At 40.5% G+C, this 10,000-nt stretch overlaps 1 protein-coding gene across 3 annotated transcripts in view; it reads right to left on the bottom strand.

The window, feature by feature from the left end:
* Positions 1 to 8,117: 8,117 nt before the first annotated feature.
* si:ch211-235m3.5 (BICD family-like cargo adapter 1) overlaps positions 8,118 to 10,000 on the bottom strand; it is a 21,608-nt gene continuing 19,725 nt past the window's right edge. For all 3 annotated transcript variants that reach the window (XM_062552199.1, XM_062552200.1, XM_062552201.1), the window contains one exon: positions 8,118 to 10,000. This exon is cut by the window's right edge and continues 270 nt beyond it. The gene's annotated coding sequence lies outside the window, so the exon portion shown is untranslated.

Here is a 10,000-nt window from a genome sequence, read left to right as displayed (position 1 = left end):
CCGTCTTGCTGAATAGATGTATTAGTGCTCCAAGGCCTCCTATTGATGCCCAAGAGTTGCTCCTCTTGTATATGTCTGTTTAAAATAATCTGCCATAATGAACAAATGCATATGGGTAGTTGACATCTGGCCAAGAAAAAGTGTTTTTTTTGGAAAACATAATTTTTAAAGAAAAAATACAAATATTTATGTAGTATGGAAACTGTAGTTTCTGAAAATAATAGTGGTCACTCATTTCGTCAATGACCTCACCTATTTTTTCCACGTTTACACTCATCTGCACTGTGAATGTGTCCTATGGTGTGACATTTAAAAAGTACTAAGAAATGATATTGAATAACATTAAAAAATACATGAAACAGAATTGTTCACATTATTAAATCATTCTTTTCTTAAAATTATATTTATTTCACATAAAAGTTCTAATTACAATCATTTTCACCACGAATAGATGAACTTGATTGACTTTTTCCTATGAATGTCGATACATTTTTTTCCGCCAACCTTACAAAACTGTTTGAAATTGTACCTATCTAAGAGGAGCCATTATTGGAGCTCCCCTCATGCCAAACCTGGCTTTTTTTAAAGTACGTTTTGAAATTAAGGATGTTTTTCTGTTGTTTTATGTTTGTCACACTATAGGACAAAATGTCACACTGAAGGACAAAGATAGCTATTGCATGAAGTGAGTCAGAATATATGTAGTGTTTATTGTAACAGTGATAAAGGAGGACATTTGTTGGATAAGTGTTGCTTTTTCCAGGCTATTTTTTTTATGATAACCCATTGTCAGTCAATAGTAATAGTACTTAACTGTGTTGAACTAATTTGTCGACTATGAAACCACGGTGAAGTTTCACTTTGTCTATGAGTTCAAATAATAGGTGAGTGCAGATGCATGTAGGCTAAACTCTGCTAGTCACAAGTAAAGCAAGGTTTAGTGGAATCCCTGTTCCATATAGTCTTGTGTGCATGCAGATTCCTTCAAATGTGCTGTGTGAAGTTGCATTGTTTGCTGTTGAAGGAAATGATAGATATTATTCTCATTGTTTTAAAGGATGTTACGCCCAAAACACACCCATGACTGATTAAGAGACATAAGAACAACCCTTTTGTGTCCAGCACCTGACAAAATCACACCATTAAATTAGTGAATGTGGACTGCCATGCCTTTAATGTCTATAAACGTTGTGCTTCTGACCATCCGTTTTTGATCGCCAAAAGAGGGACCATAATCCTCAATAGGGAAATTCCATTTTAAAACATTGCGTTACATTCATGAAGTACACTCTATCTAAAACATCCCTACTGAAAAATAGCAAGAAACCATGTTGATGTTGGTAGCTGGTTTTAGCTGTTTTTTGCTGGTTTTCCTCCAGCTATTGCTGGTCTTTGCTGGTATAACTGGTTAGGCCACCAGGTGGACATGCTGGCGTGACCATCTAAGGAAGCTGGTCATGCTGGTGTGACCAGCCTGTCGTGTGGGATACCGCTGGTGTGAGATGGTCATGCTGGTGACCAGCCTGCCAAGCTTTACATTGTAGGTGTAAGATGGCCATACTGGTTTGCTATGACCAACATAAGCTGGCATGACCAGTAAAAACCAGTAATGTAGACCAGCAACACCAACTAAAATGACCAGCGTGAGATGGTACGACAAGCAAAACCAGCAGAATTACCATCGTAAGCTGCAGGTATGTTTTTGCATGACTTTTGCTGGTCTATAGCTGGTTAACCATCATAGGGTGGCCAAACAAGCTGGTTAACAAGCTGGTCAACCAGCAAACCACCCTAAGCTGGTCAGGCTGTTTTTTCAGCTGTTAGAGCAGTTTTTAACCTGTTGAGGAGTGAATTATTTTCCAAGTTCCTTCTAGAATTCAATGCAAACGATCTATAGTTTCAGTGTTCTGTATACAGTCTGTGGGGAAAATCTCGGAGGGTAATTGTCTCATCATAATGCGGAACTCTCAGTTGACCGAACATTCTAATCACATATTTGTGACCGTACCCCTCAACAGGTTAATCATACTTGACACAATTATCTACAATGACATTCTATTCGTTGGTGGCAACACTGGAAGTTCCAGGGCAGGTTGGGCCACAGGTCCTGCAGGGAGGTTCTTTCTGTTATAAAAAAAAAAGTTTTAGATTTATGTACTTTATATTATAGTTGCTTTAGTAACACTTCAGAACATTGTATGTCGTCTCTAAAACAGCAATAAATATTTGAATTTAAGTCATTATAAGTGTCACACCAAAGGACATTTCCTGTCACACCAAAGGACATTTAAGCTGTTGTGGCAGTTAATGACCATGCTAATACTAACTGAGCTGTCATTAGCAACTGACATCATGCACTTGCATAATATTACATAGTCCTGCTGTTAAAAATACAAATTTTAATACAAAAATGGCATTTAGGGGTGTCACACCAAAGGACAAAAAAACTTAACTACTTCAGTGGTCTGAAAACATAGTTGAATATCTGAGCAACTCTGAGAGAAATTCTCACCATGTTCACTGCTCCAGGGCTTCATTGGGGTCTTCAGTCACATGACCTTGAATGGGGTCTTTCAACTAAATGTATTTGTCCATGATTTTGGCCAACTTAACATCAGGTTATTGCATAACACCAAAGGACATTTTTTTCTGTGACGAACTTTACGGAGTTCCTACCATTTTAGAAATGTATGTATGGGAAAAGTGATTGCCACTTAGTAAAATAGACACTTGCACAATTATGCCAGGAGCGTTCATTAAAAATTTGAAACATTATTTCCTCTATTTATAAAAGTTAATATTTATATAATTATGTTGTCTACCATCACACCATAGGACAATTGTAAGGTTTGGCTCAAAGTTCTGAAAAAGCGATAAATAACTCAGGTATTAAAACAACAAATTCATGTAAAGCAAGAAAATGTTTAACCTTTTACAGTATTTTAAAATGTGAAAATGTGAAATTAATTGTGTTTTATCTTCTGTGACAGTGAAAAAGCCATGTCATGTCATCTACCCATATACAAATCTGCATTGAAGGAAGGGTTAGTCAGGATAGAGAAGAAAGTTGATTAAATAAGTACTAGTTTAAATAAGTACTCAATTCAGCATGTCCAGCTAATTAGAAGTGAAAGTAGAGGAGGGTTCTCTCAGAAGAGGTGGGTCTTTGAGAGGTTTTTGAAAATAGAGATTTACGTTCTGTTCAGAACAAACAATGGGACCTGGGGACCTTCTCAAAGTAAAAAATCAGGCTGCCAGTCCAAAGACCTGACTCAAAAGGCAGTATTGGACCATTAAACCACACAGTGATCCTAAACATACAGCCAAACAATAATCAACAATATCACAATTTAGAGTGGCCCAGCCAGAGTCCAGACTTCAATCCGTCAAAAAAAGTGAGCACAAGGCCAGAGTGATGGCGAAAAAAATCATTCCTGCCTAAAAACCTGAATTGTTCCTAAAACAATGTGGTCTAGAATCATTGTGGAGGCATGGAGTGTCTTGGTAGGTATAAGAACCAATTTAAGAGCTGGGATGGCAAATAAAGATGATCCCTTTGATTACTTAAAAAGGATATGAATAATTTTGGACACACCATTTTATATAAAAATGTGAAAAAAAAGAGATTGAAATGCTATCACATTATCTTGCTATCTCTTGGCATGTGGGAGTGTCATTTTCAGTCAGAACAAACATATTGATTAAGAGAAAAATCAACATTACCGTAATTTCCCGACAATCAGCCGCAGCTTATATATTGATTTTGCTAAATTTCTTCCGCTATAAGGTTAATACAGGGGGGCAGTATGGTGTTAATATGGTTTTGTTTCTTTTAACTTGCATAAAACACTGTGCTGCAGCTTATACACAATGTGGCTTATATGCGGGAAATTACTATACAGCAATATTGGCCAGGGGAATGAATCATTTTGTTCTTAACTGTACATAAATGTATATAATTATCCACTGACTCCTTGTGGGAAGACTCAGCAGCCGATAGTGCTGCCAAGGTGACGAAAGGCTGAACCCTTAGCTGTTTTTCCTCCTTTAATAATGCAGGTGGTTGGGTGTGAGCCATCAGCTCCATGTAACCAAACAGTCATTTGCGCATGTCATTCATGCTTGGTTGCGGGAACTGCGAAACAGAAGCCCTCATCCTTTGGGGAGATTTGAATAGTTAATGGTGAGGAGATTTATGCTTGGACCCAGACGTGTAAGGGCCTGGCAGCTACGGTATATACTCTCACAGTTGGGAAGTTAGAGTTAGTACCAACACAAAGGACCTCAGGCCGGCTGTGAAACACAGTGAAATAGAGAGTGCCTTTTTATATTTAGAGAATTTCTAGAGAAGATTTGTGCATTCATGTGGGGATATTTATGGGATTGGGTACAGTGTCAAAATCATGAGCTTTTTCATGCACATGATTGGCTCCAGGCTCATATCTTTTTTTTCTAATACACTGTTTGTCTTAAATGTGTCCCCCTGAAACCATGCAACACTCCAAAGTATGTTAATGATCCACCCCCCACCCCAACACACACACATTTGTGTGTATATGTCTGCTCACTTAACTTTAAAAGTTCTGGTCCAATATTTTGCATGTACAGTAAGGCAGAAGGGGGGTCATCATATCTCAGTCCTGCGTGATCATTCAAAGGTAGCTCAGAGTGCAGATGCTGGAACTTTGGCTTATGCTGCGTGTCAGGGCAGGGCAGGGCAGGGCAGGGTGAGGGTCTGCACTGTGTTCACCTGACTGCTCTTTTTGCCTCTTTTCCACCTGCCTGTGCCCGGCCCATCTCCGTCTCCCAGCACTCATCCGTTCAGCCTGTCATTAGGTGCTGCTGGAAAATGAAAGGTTTCTGTTTCACCGTGACCTCCATACAGAGTACAAACAGTCATTGGTGACCGCATGGAGGAAGAGGACATTCACATCCAGTATATGAATAAGACATTGTGTCTTGCTGGTAAGTGACACACTGACCTGTGTAGGCCTATCATATCATGAAAACACTTAACACAGAACATTGGTACATTTGTGATGCATATACACAGAATTAAACCCAACATTTTGGGTACTTTGATAACTTTTGATGTTTATATCCCCCATTTTGAAGCATTGCTCCACCCTTGTTTGGGAGTTCATTTCTGGTGGTGGTGGCCTTCACAGCTAAAGCATTTTGAGTACTTAAATAAAGCACCATATACATTTCCTTTAATGCCAATTAGGTCACTTCTTGTGTGGCTTGGGTGCAGTGTTCAGTAAGACTTCAACACCTTCCACGACTCAGATGCCCAGAGTATAAATAAGGTAGTCTTATTGTGTGTTTGGAGTTGTGACATAAGATGGCTTGTGGTTAGTTTCCATAACAACCTCATCAGGGTAAAGTCTCCATAAAGCCGGCAGTGTTACGAGCTTGGGAAGGCTGCAGTGAGTTTTTTCTCTCTCTACGGGAAGTGTTAATCTTTAATGGGTTACGCTAACATGGGAACTGGTCACCATGACACTACTAAGATATTGGATGCATCATTATTGGTCATCACAATTTGTCTGTTCCTGTGAGCTTGTTCATCCTTAAACTTCCTCTTTACAGAATCTGATCGAATCGGGATTAAGGAACTGACCCCTTGGCCAATTAAAACAAGATAAGAGAAACAATGGAAATGGTGACTGAAGGGGCATCACACAACCAAACATCAAACTACCTGACAAATAAAGTTTGACGCTGCAGCAGGGAAGAGTTTCGGGGGAGGCTGAGTGAGGAAAAGAGATTCCTGGTTCCTCTAATCTCGACGGATCTCCCTGCACACACACACACAGAGCCCCTCTGTTCGGACTGCACGTCTCCGCGGAAACTGGACCCTGAGCACGCACACTAACGAGGGGCCTGAAACTCTCGGCCCACGTGACCGAAACTGGAGAAGGTGAGCGACCAGGAGGTTGCTAGGCAGCCACAGTAGCCAGACCGAGGGACCAGCCTGTGTATTATGTGGGTCGAAACAGTGAGTCTCTCTGTCTGCCTCTCACACACAAGTGATCATTAGTGTGTCTGGCCAACTGCACAAAACAATAACTACCTTACAGATACCACAGACCTAGAGGAGAGTGGTAATCCACCTGTGTGTGTCTTGTCTACATAAACCATTTGCAGGAAGTTTATAATTCTGTAATAAGACTACCACAAATATGTTGATACAGTTTGATCCAGGATAGGTTTATACACAACAAAACCACAATATCTTTAAATAACAAACAACAACTGCAAACAAATACTTTGTTTTCATTTGGTTTAGCATGTGCTCTTAGCTGGTTCCTATTGTTGTACATAGGAAATGGTTGCTCAGTGTGTTTTGTAGATCATTTTGTACATTTATCACATTTTATGTATCCTAGTGCATGTCTTGATGACTTCAGTGTAGATGTGATATAGAGTCAATGTTGGTAGCTTTCAATATAACTTTGTGTTAGTGGACTCCAAATAGGCCAAATAGTCAAACAGTCACATTACAGTTAACAGAGCAATGCAGGTCCGAACTGCCATATGTGGACCAAGCGGTAAGGAATGTTGAGAATTTGACATTCACTCACACACACACACACACACACACACACACACACACACACACACACACACACACACACACACACACACACACACACATACACATACACACACACACACACACACACGCACACACACGCACACACACAGGTTCATTGCATGTCATCCGGACTGCTAACGTATGAGAGCAGGTATCCTAGAGAAGAACAAACAGTTCTCACTGTACAGAAACACTACTTCTTCAAACACCAGTGTAACGGTCAACACGTTCTGCTTTTGACTCCAGCATTTGTTTGCAACTTGTCCAGGAGGAGAGAGCATGTAGATATCAACCAAATGCTTTAATTAAGATGAGCTTCCTCCCTAAATTCCTTCTCTTGTAAAGGTTACCTCACCTCACCCTGAGACTTGATCCATTTCCATCACGTTACTGTCTATTTTACTTGGGCCTCTTTACTGAAATGGCTAATTCCTGGGCAAGAGGCTCATTGGTGTCATGAGGGCATGCCTATATGGGCTATGAGCAACAGTGAGTGACTCCATAGATTTCCAGGGTTACGTTTACGTAAACAATAATAACAAAAGAAAAACAGGCCTTCCCAAAGACATGGGTGGACCATCTGAGGCCCTGGATTATAACATTACTACCATAAAGTAGTGTTGAGGCATCTCACTTGTTAAACTGTACCTTTGAAAAGTGGCAAGTTCGCTCTGGCATCGTTTGACTTACCTGTAGTTAGCTTGAAGCCTCAGACTCAAATGAGCGTATTTAAGTCAATGGCTTGTTGGCGACATCCACTGGTCATTTCAGGTACTTCTAACAAGTGGTGCTGATAGAGAATATTCAATTGGAGGAACAACAGCTGTTTGTTTGAATACATTTTGAAATGTTATTAGATCAACCAGATAATCATTCCAGTCTCATAATCATTTTTTTTAATCTGATGATTCATTATTAACTTTCCTTTGTTGTATTACAAATTGATTACTTGCCTAATTGTAAAGCACAACCTCTGTCAAAATGTATATAAGTATATATAAACCTCAAAATGTGCTATACAACTAATATGACCTTCAATTACATCAACCTCAACTATGGAGTGTTGTTTTAACCTACCAGCATAGGATCAGTGTCTGTGGGTCCATTAATCCGTAATTCCTATGAGGTGTGTTACTATGCATACAGTAGGCTACATGTGTTTGTGAAACGTAATAAGCACCTGAGGATCATGTCTGGATTTTATTACTGTAAAACCCCCCTGACTGTGCTGTTTTTACACCACCATATCAACTACTGACAAACATAAATAAACTCATGAACTTATGCTACAACATCGAAACACCTGCTACAGTACACCTTCAAACTACTTTTGAATGGTTGTAGAGACTTTAATCATTCAGTATGAGTGTGAGATTATTAGTGTTTTATACTCCATGTTTAATGCTTTATGGATATATACTGTATATATTGAGGTTACTGTAAATAAAGTGTTGCCATTAATGTTTCCATTTCTTTTCCAATGAAAAACAGACCAAAGAGTTAACAAGAGTTGTACAAAACTGACTTTATTTCACAGTGTAAGGCATTCACATGTGCTTCTCAGGACAGTACTACATAAACACCTTCCCATGCATCTCAAAGATCAACATACTACAAATATCACCAAATAAGTACTACAAATAGTCAGTCGTCATTTCTTTTTCAACATTATTACAACATTAGACAGTTTGCTTTAACAAAAAAAAAAGACACATGAACTAACCAAATCAGTAGTTTAACTGTGACCAGCATGTGTTGAAATGTGAGTAAGCTAGACATTATGCTGTAGGCCTACAGCAAATATGGATGTGACTGGTATCCTTATGCATGCAGATCAGACTGTTCCTGTTGATTGACAACTGATGGAGTCCACTGATCTATACAGAACCATCTTTATAGATCAGTGATGGAGTCACATACAGGAATCACTGAGGAAATGGCTTCAGCAGCTGCAACAGAGATGTCTATCACCTAACCCTGGAGCTGGAAGCATACAGCATCATGGCAAACGGGAAAAAAGATGAAGACTCTCAGTGCCTGTAGCAAAGAGCCCGGTGAGCGTGAGAAAGTGTGAGAAAGCCCTCGTGCGTCTCTGGCGTCTCAGTAGTGTGGTATGGCTATTTTACAAGACCCTAGTGGGGTTCTAAGGTTGGAGGGACTCCTGGCCAATGTGTTCGTGTGAGTTTGTTCATTGGACTTCAGTAGAAAGGCAGGTTGATCTTAGCATAGTGTGTTTCACCTGCAACACACTTTCTGACCTAATACAAGTGCACTGAAATCTTATATAACAACGTTCAAAATTGGTTTGAAAAAATACACTCTAGCCAATCACAGTTCAAAGATGTGAGTAGTGTCTGGAGTAAGGCTTTGTTGTGTGCACACAATAATCTCTGGGAATAGTCAGAAGCACATTGATAGGATATTGCAGGGCCAAGTCAGCCATCTTGGAAAATACAGTGTTAAGTTCAACATAAGTTGACAGCACCGTTAGGAAGTGCATGCCCGACATGCACATGCTTTGATCAGCGATGCTTGTTCCCTTACTTTTAATCAAAATAACAGGGAGAAATAAATACAAATACTGACTGAATCATAATCTAACATAACATTTATATTATCAAATAATACAGCTTCATACAACAAAATAGAACTTATTTGAACCTTATGATCAGGAGAAAAAATAAAAAAAAGAAACATTCTTTGAGGTGTGGCGATCCAAACCACCAGGATAAGGCATTCCGTTCCTTCATTCTTCTTGGAGAAGCACATCTTCTCAGGTCTGCCCATGTGAAACAGTGGACTCCAGGATACTTGGTAGTGCTCTAACTCATGAGAACTGTCAGAGAGAGTGAGCTTCAGGGCTCTCTCCCATTGTGTCCAAATAGCCCCTAGCACCAGCCGCACTCATGTTCACGGCCAGCCGATTTTCCAGTGGCTGCCGCACTTGAGCGGCATGGGGGATATCTGCCCCCCCCCCCCCCCCCCTCCCAACTGCCCCTGGTGCAGCTACTTCATGCATGTGTTGGGGCAGATGGTGTGGCGCTATCGCCCTTGGTGCAGTTGGCTTGGCCTCCACGGGGGCAGATGGTGTGTCTTACTGCTCGTCTGCTCTCTGAGGACTGCAGATGGTACATGCCCCCTGGTGCAGTTTGTGTGTTTCGCATGGGGGCATGTGGTGATGCACTTTTTCTCACCTTATTAGGGGCAGATGGGGCTGCCTACAGTACTTGCCACTGGTGCAGTCTGTGTAGTTTCTGCAGGGGCAGGTAATACGGCTCACTTGCCCCGGGTACAGTTCATCTAGTGTTCATCTAGCAGGGGGGCAATTGGCGCCGTTCACCTACCCCTGGTGCAGTCACAAGTTTATGAGGGGGGTAGGAAGTTAGAGTAGCTGATTTG

This window comes from Sardina pilchardus, chromosome 13 (genome assembly GCF_963854185.1).
Source record: "Sardina pilchardus chromosome 13, fSarPil1.1, whole genome shotgun sequence".
Taxonomy (NCBI): Eukaryota; Metazoa; Chordata; class Actinopteri; order Clupeiformes; family Clupeidae; genus Sardina; species Sardina pilchardus.
The sequence above is the reverse complement of the archived record's forward strand: the minus strand, read 5'-3'. Positions and strand labels throughout refer to the sequence as shown.